The following is a 15,752-nucleotide window of genomic DNA, read 5'->3' as shown; positions in this document are numbered from 1 at the left end:
TCCCTCCCTCCCTCCCTCCCTCCTCGTTCTCAAAAATTCACGAGCATCAAGGAAGAAGAGCTAATATAACAAACCATAGTTCCTTTCCTTTTTGTCTTTCGTTTAACTCTTTTTTTTTGTTCCTGTTTGCTGGAGGGCCCGAAGCTCCATCTCCATGGTGGAAGATTTCTACCCCCTCTGAGCCCCACCTCCGCCGCAAGCAGTGGAAGATCTCCTCCTCCTTAGGGTTTCGGGCCCTCCCCTCTCTCTGTTCCCCTTCTTCGGCCCTCAAGGCCCCGAGCACACCCTAACGGCTTAAGGTTAGGGTTCCGGCATCGACGGCAGCGGCGATGAGAAAGTACGAGTTCTTCGTCTTCTTCCATGGGGAGTGGGTGTTTGTGGAAGGATGGGATCATGGGAGGAAGAGAGTAGGGCCGGCTGCAAGTGAAATTTTGAATAGGCGGTTCTCCACCGTGGAGGTATTTGAAATTTGGGGCTCTCACGGGCAAAATTTTAAATGGGAGGATGAGATTAGGGCCGGCTGCCCTAATTTTTTTTATTAAACGGGTTAAACGAATCGGATCGGGTTACTAGTTTAATAAACAGGTCGGGTTCAGGTTGTAATTTTCTGACCTGTTTAATAAACAGATCGGGTTCGGGTTTACAATTTTCTGACCCGATCTGCATCTGACCCGACCCGATAGCCACCCCTAGCGACGATGGGCATATCACAAAGGATTTGAATACTATTAGGTAAATATTTGAGCAGTTCTTTCGCACCAGATGGACAATGTAGATGAAAAATGAAGATTCGTCAGTCATGCAAGCCCAACGACAAAAGTCTCGATAGAGAAGAAGTAGCACTGATCAGGCCTGTGTCTACCGAGAAGATCTAAGAGGCATTATGGTCCCTTGCTAAGGATAAAGCCTCCGACTCAGATGGATTTCCTCCGGTCTTCTTCAGGAGATACTGGCCTGTGATCAGACAGGATATGGTAGAGGTCATTCAGCAGTTTTTTAGTACATTCGTGATGACTGCAGACTGGAAGAGGACCTTTGTCACCCTTCTCCCGAAAAGACAGGATGCTGCGGAGTCAAGCCATTATCGCCCGATTAGCTTATGCACCACCTTGTACAAGGCTATGACAAAGGTGCTGGTGGCCAGACTGAGGAGTATCTTGCCGAGGCTCATCAGCCCAAAGTAGGGAGCCTTCATGGGAGGGCGGAGCATTTCCGACAATATCCTCATCACCCAAGAGTTTATGCACGATCTTTGGAGTGCTTCGAGCTGGAGAAGCCTCATGGGATTAGGCAGGACATGGAGAGAGCCTATGACGAGATGTGTTGGGATTTCTTACAATGTTCGTTGAAGAGTTTTGGCTTGAATGAGGATTGGATAGGTCGGGTTATGGATTGTGTCAGGTCTCCTTCCTTTGCCATCCTAGTAAATGGTTCGCCAACTTACTTCTTCAAGTCTTCTGTCAGACTGAGGTAGGGGTGCCTGTTGTCCCCACTGCTCTTCATTTTGTTTTCGGATGCCTTGTCCAGAGCTCTTCGGCGGGCGACGGAGTCCTAGGTAGTGGAGGCATACAGGCCGGTGCCGACAGCTGTCTAGATATCGAACCTTCTCTTTGCGGATGATTGTCTGCTCCTAGCGCGAGCTATGAGGCAGACGGCTAGGGTTTGAGGATTATTGTGCTGCTTTCGTTCAGCGAGTCAACCTGACTAAGTCTACGGTCAGCTTCAGCCCGAAGATCAAGCTACGGGTGAAGGCGTCTATCAAGGAGATACTTGGAGTTGAAGAGCAGGAGGGTGCCTTGCGGTATTTGGGGATCCCCATCATTGGCCGCCGACTTCACTGCAGTGACTATGTTGATATGGAGATCAGCATTAGATGGAGACTTGAGGGGTGGCAGATGGGTACACTGTCCATGATGGGGTGGTCTTAGTGCAATCAATTCTCATCTCGATTCAGTTTACTTGATGGCAAACACTGTGGTGTCGGTGATATTCTTGAGATCCTTGGAGAGGCTTTTCAGGAATTTCATCTTGGAGAGAAAGGAGGACAGGGAGGTATGCATTTGATGGCATAGGAAGTGGTCTGCCAACCAGTCAGACAGGGTGGCTTGGGGATCCATTCCTTAGTGGAGTGGCGGGAGGTGTTGGCGGTATGGCATGTGGCCAGATATATCCTGGACCCTGAGAGCCTGTGGAGTACACTTTTGAGAGCCAAGTATGGGGCTTGCACGATGGCGGCAAACTTCCAAGCAGGGCGGAGGTGCTCCTTTATTTGGACGGAGATATGTTCACATGCTTCGGTGGTGTGTCCGGCGATCAGATAGGCCGTTGGGGATGGTCGATCTATTAATGTCATGAAGAATAGCTGGGTGTCTAAGCATCTGTTGAGTCGAGTGCCGACCTTAGTTGACGCAGTGAGGTTGAAGAGTTGCAGGGTTAGTGATTTGTTGGTCCAGGGGGAGGGTTGTGGGATGGAGCACTGATCAGAGATGCCTTTGGGGAGGAGTTGGTTGACAGGATTCTGGCTATCCCGGTACCGTTGGGGGAGATATTAGATAAATTGGTTTGGGCTTCCACAGGAATGTCCAAAGTTCGGGTAGCGGACTTACAGGAGGTGATAGGAGGGGGAACTACTCGGCAGATGGAAGGCAGATGAATCTAGTGGATGTGCCTTCATCCCCAGGTGGCCTTATTCCTATGGAAGGTTGCATGAGGATACCTACCGACCAGGAGTGTGTTGGCAGGGAGGGGTGTCAGAATTACTCTGAGCTGCGATAGGTGCCCTGATATGGAGGAGTCCATCAGTCATGCCTTGATTAGTTGCCTACAGGCAACACATATATGGAGGCGGGTCTCGGGTCCAGCGGCCTGAGATGTTTGTTCTATCAACGACCTTCTACGACATATGAGGGTGGCTATGTGGAGCCCAAGGACGACTGCGTGGGGTGTTGCATGTGCCTACGTAGCATGTCATATATGGCTGGATTGGAACACCCAGATCTTCGAAAGCAAGTGGATGCCTTCGAGGTGTATTATAGAGCGTGCTTTCCTTCAGGCAGCAGAGATCACCAGTGCCACTACGTCAATTTTCTCTGGATGGGCCAAGGACATTTGGAACCCCCTTCATGCTGCTACAGTGCCCAGGATAGCTCTTGTCTCTTGGGAGCCCCCACCCCCAGGCCATCTCAAAGTGAATTTTGATGGTAGTGCAGCCGGTGATGGAGATAGTGCAAGTATTGATTTTGTTATCAGGAGCTATGACTCCAGATTGATTGCTGTCAGAAGGCAAAGCACCATCGGCTTGTCAGCGGCCGGGGTGGAGCTCAGGGCAACCTGGTAAGGCATCTACTATGAGAGGGGCGTGCTGAGGGCGGAGTGTATCCTTCTTGAGGGAGATTCTGCAATGGTGATTGATTGGATTCAGGAGGAGGGAAGGAAGGGGGATAGCAACCCGTTGCTCCACGATCTCCGACGGATGGTGGAGGACTGCAGCATTTTTTGGATCGTGCACATGTACCGGAAAGCGAACGGGGCCGCAATTGGGTCGTTGTCTATGCTGGCCAGCACTCAGGAGAGGTCCTTTGAACAGACCAGAGGGTAGCTCCCCCAATGTTGAGTCATCGTCCTTTTCTTGATTCTACTGGTTGTACCCACGTCAGAGTAGCGTGAGCAACCGTTGTATCAAAAAAAAAAAAGTCATGACAGGGTCCACCAATTTCAAATAGGTCGGGCCAACATGCTTGCCAGGCTGGATACCAAAATGGCTTGGGTTCGATGATGCAACCCAGCCTAACCCATTACCTAAAATCTAGTCAACACAATGTTTTTTAGCCTATATTAGAATTTTTCAATTAATTGTTGCAAACTGAAATCCAGCCTTCCTGAGTCTCATCAAGTCATATTTAGTATTGTGTGACCTATACGTGAGCCAATTGGAAAAGAGAGCTATTGTTGAAAACCTTGCCCCGACTGTGGGTCTTCTCCTTTGAAGATGGTAAAGTCAAATACAGTTTTGAGCTCAAATATGACCCAAGGCCACATGATTTATTTGCAACCTACTGTTGAGAGGTTGAGCCTTTTTACCTAGATAATCTTGACCTCCATGAAAAAAAGGATGAAGGCTATTATTATTTGATAACATAGTCCCATATTTTCTTTCTTTCGTTTTTTTTCGAGCTTGAGGAGGCTAAGAGCCAACCATCTCTTTACTTAGCTCAACCAACCTAGGTAGGAGCCTAGGGCTAATAGATGAGGCCGAAAACCTAGTTTGATGCCTCCCATATTCTGAACCCCTGCCACTTGTTTACATATTAAGATTTTCTACCATCCAAACTAATGTTCAGCTTTGATTAGTCTTTTTCTTGGGTGTCTAGAGTGAGGCCTTAGCATTAGAGAAATTAGATCCTAAAGGACCAATTGTAGAAGGGGCCAATCACTACTTGTCATGTCAAGCTTTCAGGGGGAAAAAAATGGTGCGGGCACCAGATTCCGGAAAAGACTCCAATCAATTAACTCAAAGTCACTGTGGCTAACTTAAATTTGATCGAGTCCTGTAAATAAAATCATTGAGTCAGAAAGCAAGCCAAGTCAGGTTTCTACCACCACCTTTTGCACACCCTTGGAGCACCACCTCGGCATCCACATCAACATCAGCTAGCCACCTCACCACCACTCCAACTAATGGAAGCACGCCAACCAGGATGAAGTCAAGCATAAAGAGCCGACCACATGTTGGGTTGTGGAGCCTGATCCATTCCCTTTTTTTTTCAAGACCCCTATGTGCACTATGGTGGTGGAGGATCAAGGGAAGACAAGCCGGAAAGAGTTCGAAAAGATTCAGAGTTGAATCAGCAAAGAAAAAAAAATTTCAGCAAGGTTCGGAGTCGACTCCAGCAGACTTGGAGTCGACTCTGGCACGCAGGCAGACTTGGCACAGTCTTGGAGTCGACTCCAGATCCATAGGAGTCGACTCCCCAGTGTTGGAGTCGACTCGAGAACTCCAGGAGTCGACTCCCACAGGCAGACAGAGAGGCTTTTTCTGTGGACTGTGGCCGAGTCGACTCGCAGAATTGCGGGAGTCGACTCGAGCACGATTTTCACGCGAGGCTGAGTTATGAACCGGGTTCAAGCCAAGGTTTTTTTAAGCCCTAATCAAAGTAAGAGATTGGGAGGTATATATAGACTTCTTGTGGGACACGAGAGGTGTGTGGCAACCTTGAGAAACCCTAGAACTCATCAACGAGAAGTTTCCAAAAGGAGATCCTTTGTGTGCATCAGGAAGACGACGCGTTGCTCGTCTTGAGAGAGATTGTTTTGCTGTAAGAAAGAGAGTTTGTTCTCTTCTCTTGAATCTCTGTAACTTTCTTTGATTATATAGTGAAGTATTGTCTTGTGCGTTTGTTATTGTTTCTTGCCGTGTCCTTTTTCTCCTACTATTTCTTATATTCCGCAATCGTAGGGTTGAATCCCTAACAACTGGTATCAGAGCCATCTGGTTCAAAGGAAAAAGTGGGAGCAATGGCGGCTGAAGAAGGCAAGGTCAAGATTGACAGATTTGACGGCAAAGACTTTGGTTTCTGGAAGATGCAGATCGAAGATTATTTATATCAGAAGAAACTTCATCTACCTCTTGAAGGTATGAAACCGACAGATATGTCACAGGCCGACTGGGATTTAATGGATCGTCAGGCTTTGGGAGTTGTTCGCTTGACGTTGGCTCGAAACGTTGCGTTCAACGTTTTGGAAGAGAAGACAACAGCAGGTTTGCTGAGAGCATTGTCGAATATGTATGAAAAACCCTCGGCCTCCAACAAGGTGTACCTGATGCGCCGTTTATTCAATCTGAAGATGAGTGAAGGTTCCTCTGTTACTGATCACATCAATGAGTTCAATCTGATTACGAGCCAGTTGAGTTCGGTGGAAATCAGTTTTGAAGATGAAGTTCGTGCCCTAATTCTTCTATCCTCCTTGCCAGAAAGTTGGGGTGCAACGGTGACAGCTGTAAGCAGTTCCTGCGGCTCAAACAAACTGAAGTTTGAGGAGGTCCGAAATCTGATACTCAGTGAAGATATCAGAAGGAGGGAGTCTGGTGTGAAATCTGGTTCGATTTTGAACACATCTGAAGGCAGAGGAAGAACTGTGCAACGCAGTGAAAACCGTGGCAGATCGAAGTCTAAGAGGAGGAGCAAGTCTAGATCGAAAGGCGATGGCTGCTGGCATTGTGGCAAGATGGGCCACACGAGGAAGAATTGTTGGCTTAGAAAGAAGAATCCAAGCAAGGGGCAGAACGAGGTGTCCGTGAATGCAACCACAGATGAAGCCAACGATGCTTTGATTCTCAGCGTGGACAGCCCTATGGAATCGTGGATACTAGACTCTGGAGCTTCGTTTCATTCCACCTCACGGAAGCAGTGTATGCTAAACTACACTGCATGAGACTTCGGAAAGGTTTATCTCGCTGATGATGAGCCTTTAGATATTGTGGGGACAGGTGAAGTTCATATCAGGATGATGAATCAGTCAGTGTGGAAACTGAAGAATGTGAGGCATATCCCAGGCTTGAAGAGAAACTTGATTTCTGTTGGGCAGCTTGACAGCGAAGGGTATGTTACTACCTTCGTAGGTGGTTCATGGAAAATCACCAAAGGAGCTATGGTGATAGCACGTGGGAACAAGTTGGGGACTCTCTACATGACCAATGACACCAAGGATACGGTGGCATTAACAGAAACAGGTGCAGATAGTTGTCTTTGGCATCGCAGACTTGGACATATGAGTGAGAAAGGTATGAAGATGATGGTGAAGAAGAACAAGCTAGCAGATCTGAAAACTGTTGATGTAGGTCTCTGTGAAGACTGCATATTTGGGAAGCAGAAAAAGGTTAGTTTCTCAAAGGGTAGAAGAACACCGAAGACAGAAAAGCTAGAGCTTGTACACACAGATGTGTGGGGGCCTTCACCGGTTGCATCTCTTGGAGGCTCACACTATTATGTCACGTTCATTGACGACTCTACCAGAAAGGTTTGGATTTATTTCATGAAGCACAAATCAGAGGTATTTGTCACCTTCAAAAAGTGGAAAAGTCTGGTGGAGAATGAATCTGGTGCAAAGATAAAACAACTAAGGTCTGACAATGGCGGTGAGTATGACAGCAGTGAGTTCAAGGAATTCTGCGCAGTGAATGGAATCCGAATGGAGAAGACAATACGGAGCACACCGCAGCAAAATGGGGTGGCTGAGCGAATGAACAGAACCCTGAACGAGAGAGCCAATAGTATGAGAATCCATGCTGGTTTGCCCAAGATGTTTTGGGCTGAGGCAGTCAACACCGCAGCGTATCTAATAAACAGAGGCCCGTCGGTTCCCCTAGATTGCAAATTGCCTGAAGAAGAGTGGACAGGAAAAATAGTAAATTTGTCACACTTGAGGGTCTTTGGGTGTGTCTCCTTTGTGCACATTAATGCAGAGAAAAGGGACAAGCTAGATGCAAAGTCCAGAAAGTGTTTCTTCATTGGATATGGTACAGATGATTTTGGTTACAAGTTCTGGGATGCACAGAACCAGAAGGTCATCAGAAGCAAGGATGTGATATTCAATGAGCGAGTTCTCTATAAGGACAAGAATACTTCAGATCTTGAGAGTGCAGGGGAGCAAAGCAAGGAAAAACAGCAAGTTGAGCTGCAAGAGATTACAGAAGAAGATGTTGCCAAAAGTTTTCAGAAAAATCCTGAAAATTCAGAAACTGTTGTGGCACAACCTCAACCAAGTATACCACAGCTGAGAAGATCAACAAGAATCTCGAGACAACCGGATAGATATTCATCCTCTTTACATTATCTGCTATTGACAGATGGAGGTGAACCCGAGTGTTATGAAGAAGCCATGGAAAGTGAAGATTCGGTGAAGTGGGAGTTAGCCATGAAGGACGAGATGAAGTCCTTGGATAGAAATCAAACTTGGGAACTCAGTTCACTACCAGAAGGCAAGAAGGCTTTACAGAACAAGTGGGTCTACAAAGTTAAAGAGGAACATGATGGCAGCAAAAGGTACAAAGCAAGGTTGGTTGTGAAAGGCTTCCAACAGAAGGAAGGTATTGACTACACTGAGATTTTCTCTCCGGTAGTCAAATATTCAACAATCAGAGTGATTCTGAGTATTGTGGCAGCAGAAAATCTATATTTGAAGCAGTTGGATGTTACGACTGCATTTCTCCATGAAGAGATTGATGAAGACATCTACATGCAGCAACCTATCGGCTTTGCAGTCCCTAGCAAGGAGAACCTTGTATGCAAGCTGAAGAGAAGTTTGTATGGTTTGAAACAGGCCCCGAGGTTGTGGTACAAAAAGTTCGATGGATTCATGATCAACAATGGTTTTGTAAGATGTCAAGAAGATCATTGCTGTTATCTTAAGGTACTTGATGGCAGTTTTATCATCTTACTTTTGTATGTTGACGACATGTTGATAGCCGGACCGAACCTACAAGAGATTGAAAGATGGAAGAAAGAGCTATCAAGGAAGTTTGCAATGAAAGACATGGGTGCAGCAAAACAGATGCTTGGGCTGAGGATTGAAAGGGATAAGGTGGCTGGAACACTGAAGCTTTCTCAAGCTAACAACATTGATAAGGTGTTGAATAGATTCAATATGACAGATGCAGATTCTGTGAAGACACCTTTAGCGAGCCATTTCAAACTTTCAAAAGAGCAATCACCCAAGGATGATGAGGAGCTGAAGAAGATGTCAAGGGTACCATATGCTTCAGCTGTAGGCAGCTTGATGTATGCTATGATATGCACGAGACCCGACATTGCACATGCAGTGGGAGCTGTGAGCAGATACATGGCCAATCCGGGTAGACAACATTGGGAGGCTGTCAAGTGGATCCTAAGATATTTGAAAGGTACCAGAAATGTAGGCTTGTGTTATAGAAAAGGCAGTCAAACACTACAAGGTTTTGTGGATGCAGACCTGGGAGGTGATACTGACACTAGAAGAAGCACCACAGGGTATGTTTATACCATAGGCGGAACAGCAGTGAGCTGGTTCTCACAATTGCAAAAGATCGTTGCTCTTTCGACAACAGAGGCAGAATATGTTGCCATTACAGAAGCCAGTAAGGAGATGATTTGGCTACAAAACCTTCTGAAAGAGCTGGGCAGAGAACAGAACTGTAGTGTACTATTCTGCGACAGTCAGAGTGCTATTCACTTAGCTAAGAACCCAATGTTTCATGCGAGAACGAAGCACATACAGCTGAGATATCACTTCATCAGGAAGTTGCTAGAAGATGGCAGTTTGTTACTTGAGAAGATTCAAGGAGCAAAGAATTCAGCGGATATGTTGACTAAGACAGTCACTACAGAGAAATTGAGGCTATGCATGGCCTCAATTGGCCTCCAAAGCTAGTTGAATGGAGGTGCTGCACAGAGAATACAGATCAAGATATAGAAGTTTGTTTATTTTTCAGATAGATGCACAATTGGATGTATCAGTCTCCAAGTGGGAGAGTTGTTGGGTTGTGGAGCCTGATCCATTCCCTTTTTTTTTCAAGACCCCTATGTGCACTATGGTGGTGGAGGATCAAGGGAAGACAAGCCGGAAAGAGTTCGAAAAGATTCAGAGTTGAATCAGCAAAGAAAAAAAAATTTCAGCAAGGTTCGGAGTCGACTCCAGCAGACTTGGAGTCGACTCTGGCACGCAGGCAGACTTGGCACAGTCTTGGAGTCGACTCCAGATCCATAGGAGTCGACTCCCCAGTGTTGGAGTCGACTCGAGAACTCCAGGAGTCGACTCCCACAGGCAGACAAAGAGGCTTTTTCTATGGACTGTGGCCGAGTCGACTCGCAGAATTGCGGGAGTCGACTCGAGCACGATTTTCACGCGAGGCTGAGTTATGAACTGGGTTCAAGCCAAGGTTTTTTTAAGTCCTAATCAAAGTAAGAGATTGGGAGGTATATATAGACTTCTTGTGGGACACGAGAGGTGTGTGGCAACCTTGAGAAACCCTAGAACTCATCAACGAGAAGTTTTCAAAAGGAGATCCTTTGTGTGCATCAGGAAGACGACGCGTTGCTCGTCTTGAGAGAGATTGTTTTGCTGTAAGAAAGAGAGTTTGTTCTCTTCTCTTGAATCTCTGTAACTTTCTTTGATTATATAGTGAAGTATTGATCTGTGCGGCTGTGGACGTAGGAGCAAGGGACTCCGAACCACATAAACTTGGGTGTCTTGTGCGTTTGTTATTGTTTCTTGCCGTGTCCTTTTTCTCCTACTATTTCTTATATTCCGCAATCGTAGGGTTGAATCCCTAACACCACATCATACCATCTCATCAAAGGAACCAATGCAACGTCATGCCACCTCATCAGAAGAACCAATCCCTATGCAACATGCTATGTGCCACCTATCGGGATGCCACCTCAACACCACATCAGCAATCATCACAACCAGACGCCACCTCAACACCACATCAACAATCATCTCAACCAAGAGGATAATGCCAAATGGAATGATCAAAATCAAAAGAACCAATCACCATGCCACCTCATACAAGTTGACACGTCACCCAAATTCAAAGTCCAAGAGGTCGGCCACAATTCAAATGCAAGAAAATTTCAAATGGGAGCCAACAACTCTTCAAACCTCCCCCTTAAAGCCGGCCAACTTTTTTTCCTTTTCTCTAGCAATCAAGCCTTCAAATGTGGGGCGCCATTCATTATGTGTTTAAATTTTAAATCATGAGGAAAGTCTATAAATACCTCCTCATGACATCTTGTAATGGCAGTTGATGAATGAATAAAAAGAGATTCTTTCTTCCTTAGCAATCTTGCTTTGTCACCTTGAGAGAAGGTTGGGCGTGAGGTCCTTGTTTCAAGTTGGGCGTGAGGCCCTAAAGCCACTTCCACATCCACCGCAGCCCTATCTCCTCTCGCCTCCCTTTTCTTTTGTGATTTCCATTCCTCTCTCACGCCAAACCTCTAATCCCTGTTTCTTTGCAGGTTCTTAATGTACTCCATGTCATTGGGTTTATTATCCTTCCAAACCAATAGCAAGGGGGCCCTGTTGCAACGGAAGATGAAGCTTGGTTATCCAATCATCAACCCTCGAGAGTGAGATCAAGGATCCTCATCCAGAAGAATTTCAGAAGTTCAATGTTTGGTAAGCCTCAACTCTAGGTCTGATTTATTGAAAAAAGTGTCCTAATCTAGTGGTTTCTCAACCACAACAGTCCATTACTCTAAGTCCTAAATGAATTAGTACATGCGGGTAACTAGTCCTGAAATTACTATGCTCATGATAATGCTTTCTTAGCTCATATGTGACTGAATTTCCAATTACAATTAGGCTAGTTAATCAACATAACTTACTGATAAGCCTTATGCTCAAATCCCTCGCATTCATCCCGCATTATTTTTGGTATCAGAGCAGGCTAATTAGGACACGCACATTGATTATGCAGAAATTCTACACTTGCTGAAATTTCAGCCCTTTGCTGAAATCCATTGATGCTAAAATCCTAGTTTGCATGCCTTATTAAGTTTATGAATTAAATCTTAATATTTTGAATTTTAATTCCAAATTTTAGTTATTAAAGTTGAGATCTGATCTCCACAAATTTAGGATTTGAAGTTAACAATTTCAAAGTTAAATTTGAAAAACTAAATTTGGGCTCCAAATCTGAAATTTCCAATCTGACTTGTGAATCCGAATTTCAAAACTTGAAATTTTGAAACATCAGATCTGAAATCCAAATTTGAGATTCAAAATTCAAAATTAAAAGTGGGGACTTAAATTGAAACCAAAAAAAAAAAATCTGAGATTCCAAAATTTAAATTTGAAATTTAAACTTGAAATTTGAAATTTGAAATTCAAAAGCTGAAAACTAAAATTCAAATCTGAAATTCAAAATTCAAAAATTTAAATTCGTAATTTGAAATTTGAAATTTTAAATCTCAACTTGTGTGGACCTTTAAAATAGTTGCATCCATCATAAATCATATTAAGGGCACTCTAATTACAACATAAGGGAAGGATTTCATCATCTTTCCTTAGCCCAAAACAACCACCCTCATAAATCTAGAACCCAAGCCTAATTTAAAACTCAACTAGCTAACTTAACTTAGAAACTACAACGAGTCTTTAGGCTAATTGAATTTGGCTAATTCCTTGCTGTCTAGAAAAGTTTCGATCAGGGTCGTGGCTACCATCTTATCTGTCCAGCCCCGTTAAGCGGTTAGTGTCAGCTAAGTATGGTTAATGGCGATTACACGAACTCTTGGTCCAACTGGCCTGGACAAGTGGTGAACCAATTTTGATTAGATAAGTCTTTGATTTAAATTTAGCAAACCCTAGCATAGGTTAGTCATTTTGTTTTGTCTTGAGCCTTGTATGACAACTAGATCAGGAACACTCTACAACCCATCACATACACAACCCATTAAAGCCATGGACCCCAATCTTGAGACCATCCTAAGGACTATGACTGAGCAGTTCAAACAATTGAACAATAGGTTTGATCAAGTTGAGGAAAGGCTAGGAACCCTAGAGAAAAATCAACAGACCCACGTGGGACCTGAACTACCTGAATTGACACCCCAACCCCATCGCCACTTTTTCACTCCTGAACATAATCAGCGACGACCACATCAGGATCATGTAGACCAGGATGAACGAGCCCTTAGGAGTATCAGACTTGATGCACCCTCCTTCGAAGGAAGTCTAGACCCTAAGGTATACATTGATTGGAAAAATGACATGGATCAATATTTTGAGTGGTATGAAATGTCGGAAGAAAGAAAATTCAAATTTGCCAAGCTTAGGTTGACACGACATGCAAGATTATACTGAAAAAATATTGAGAGGATCACTAGGCAAAGAGAAGAAGTACCTATCAATACATGGAGACAGATGAAAATTAAGCTAAGAGAGAAATACGTCCCATTATCCTACGAACAGAGGTTACTAGATCAATGGCAAAGATTAAATCAAGGAGGAAAAACTATATCTGAGTACATTGCCAAATTTGATGAGTTCGCTATGAGGTGCAACATAATCAAGTCAGAAGCCGTAACCCTGTCTAGGTTTACAGCTGGTCTTAAGGAGGACATTCAAAGGAAATCGTTCTTAAGAAAAATTCATGATTTAGACCAAGCCTACCAGATTGCCAGAGACTGCGAACGATTCCAGAGGGGACCCATTTTTCGACGACTTGAACCCAATAGGATTAGCAACCCTAGAAGCAGGCCAAACCCAAGTCCAAACCCATCACACAGACCCAATCCTATCACTCTACAGGCTCGTAGGGACGACAAAGGAAAGGCCCCTGAAGGTAGAAAGAAAAACAATGTCCTTTATTTTAGGTGTCATAAAATAGGACATTATGTAATCCAATGCCCCACTAGAGCGTTACACATAGGAGAAGTAGAAGAAGAAGATCCTGAGACCCTAGAGAATTATGGAGAAGAAGTCTACGAAGCAGAGACCAATTTGGTAGATGAATATGAAGAAGAGGAAGAATTAATTAAGACGTCTGAATTTCTAGAAGTTGTGAGATGTATATTGACCCAGGCTAAAGAACAAGAAGATTGGCGTAGGACCAACATCCTACAAAACTTTATTAAAATAGGAGAAAAAGCCTGCAAAATCATCTTAGATAGTGGAAGCTGTGTCAACGCCATATCAACCAACACCGTCAAGAGTTTAGGGTTGCCTACCGTGCCCCATCCCAATCCCTATAAGTTATCTTGGATAAATTCGACCTCAATACCCATTAAACTTAGATGCCAAGTCCAGATACAATTCCAATCCTATCATGAGAAGGTATGGTGTGATGTCCTTCCTATGGGAGTAAGTAGCATTATCCTAGGCAGGCCATGGCTATACGATCATGATGCTACCCTATTTGGATGATCAAATTCATGTTCCTTCAATCATAATGGAAAGAAAATTGTAGTTCACCTTACCCCACCTAAGGACAACGTTAAGAGGGGAGCTAGTAGTAGTCTGAAGGAAAAGAAACCTGGATTGAACCAAATGAATGCTAAGAAATTAGAGCAAGAGATCAATGAAGGTTCACCCATTTGGATGTTGACTGTTAAGGAGACCCAGGACCAAATCCCGGTAGCACACCCTCAAGAAGTGGTTGAAATCTTAGAGGAGTTCAAAGATGTATTTCCTAAAGATCTTCCTGACAACCTACCACTTTTAAGGGACATTTAGCATACCATAGACCTAGTTCCAGGAGCCACTTTGCCCAATCTACCCCATTATAGGATGAATCCTTCAGAGCACCAAGAATTGCAAAAGCAAGTTAGCGAGTTACTTAGGAAAGGGTTCATTAGGAAGAGTTTAAGTCCTTATGCAGTACCTGCCCTTCTGACCCCTAAAAAAGATGGCACTTGGAGAATGTGTGTAGATAGTCGTACCATCAATAAGATTACCATCAAATACCGTTTTTCTATTCTCCATCTAGACGACATGTTAGATATGATGGTCGGAGCCACGGTATTCTCCAAAATCGATCTTAAGAGTGGCTATCATCAAGTAAGAATTAGGCCGGAGGATGAATGGAAAACCGCCTTTAAGACTAAGGACGGCTTATTTGAATGGGTAGTAATGCCTTTCGGTTTATCCAACGCACCTAGTACCTTTATGAGGATCATGACCCAAGTTTTAAGGACATTCATTGGAAAGTTTGTAGTGATCTATTTCGATGACATTCTCATATATAGCAAAACAAAAGATGACCACTTGAATCACCTTAGACAAGTTTGTCAATCACTTAGACAAGATAGCCTCTATGCTAATCGAAAAAAATGTGAATTCATGATACATAGGACTATTTTTTTAGGATTTGTCGTGACCACTGAAGGAGTATCTGCCGATCCCGAAAAAGTCAAGTCCATAATTGAGTGGCCAGTACCCAAAAATATTCATGACGTTCATAGCTTTCATGGTCTAGCCACATTCTATAGGAGAATCATTAGAGGATTCAGCACAATTGTTGCCCCCATTACTGATTGCCTTAAGAAAGGAAATTTTGAGTGGACCAAGGCAGCTGAAAAAGCCTTTAGAGAGATTGTTGCCCAGTAGATACAACCCAAGAGGGGGGGGTGAATTGGGTCTTTTAAAACTTTTAAACTACTTCTAAGACTTTTTGATTAACTATGCTAAGTTATATAGATGCACAGTGGAATTTAAACTTAGCAACAGTATGATTTATTAAATGGGACTTGATTAAGTAAATTGAGTATGCTTGCAACTAAGGGATGCGTAGATACGAGTTAAGCAAGCAATATATCTAAGTAAGCAAGTTAGACAATGACAAAAAGCATCACAAACACAATAAACATATAGTGGTTCGGTGCACCCCAGCACCTACATCCACTCCCCAAGACCTCTTGGGAATTCCACTATAATCCTACAGATTACAGCCGGTTGTTTTACAAGCTCACAACCCAACTTGTTGTTTTGCGAGATAACAACGAACTCGGTCGGTTTTCCCAGGCTCACCGACTAGAACCACCCCCGATTGTTTTCCCGGGATCACAATCGAACCCTTACACGTTGGTTTTACCCTCGGCTCACCAACAAACCTAAACCCCGTTGGTTTTCCCTTTGGCTCACCAACAAACCTTACACCGTTGGTTTTCCCTTTGGCTCACCAACAAACCTTTAACCCCTTGATTCAATCCCTTGATTGAATCAAGTTACAAGATATTAAAACAAAGAATAAAAACAAATCAAAGCTTCTTAAG

Source organism: Phoenix dactylifera, chromosome 1, assembly GCF_051530095.1.
Source record: "Phoenix dactylifera cultivar Ajwa chromosome 1, Ajwa_hap1_PhDact_Kaust_v1.1, whole genome shotgun sequence".
Taxonomy (NCBI): Eukaryota; Viridiplantae; Streptophyta; class Magnoliopsida; order Arecales; family Arecaceae; genus Phoenix; species Phoenix dactylifera.
The sequence above is the reverse complement of the archived record's forward strand: the minus strand, read 5'-3'. Positions refer to the sequence as shown.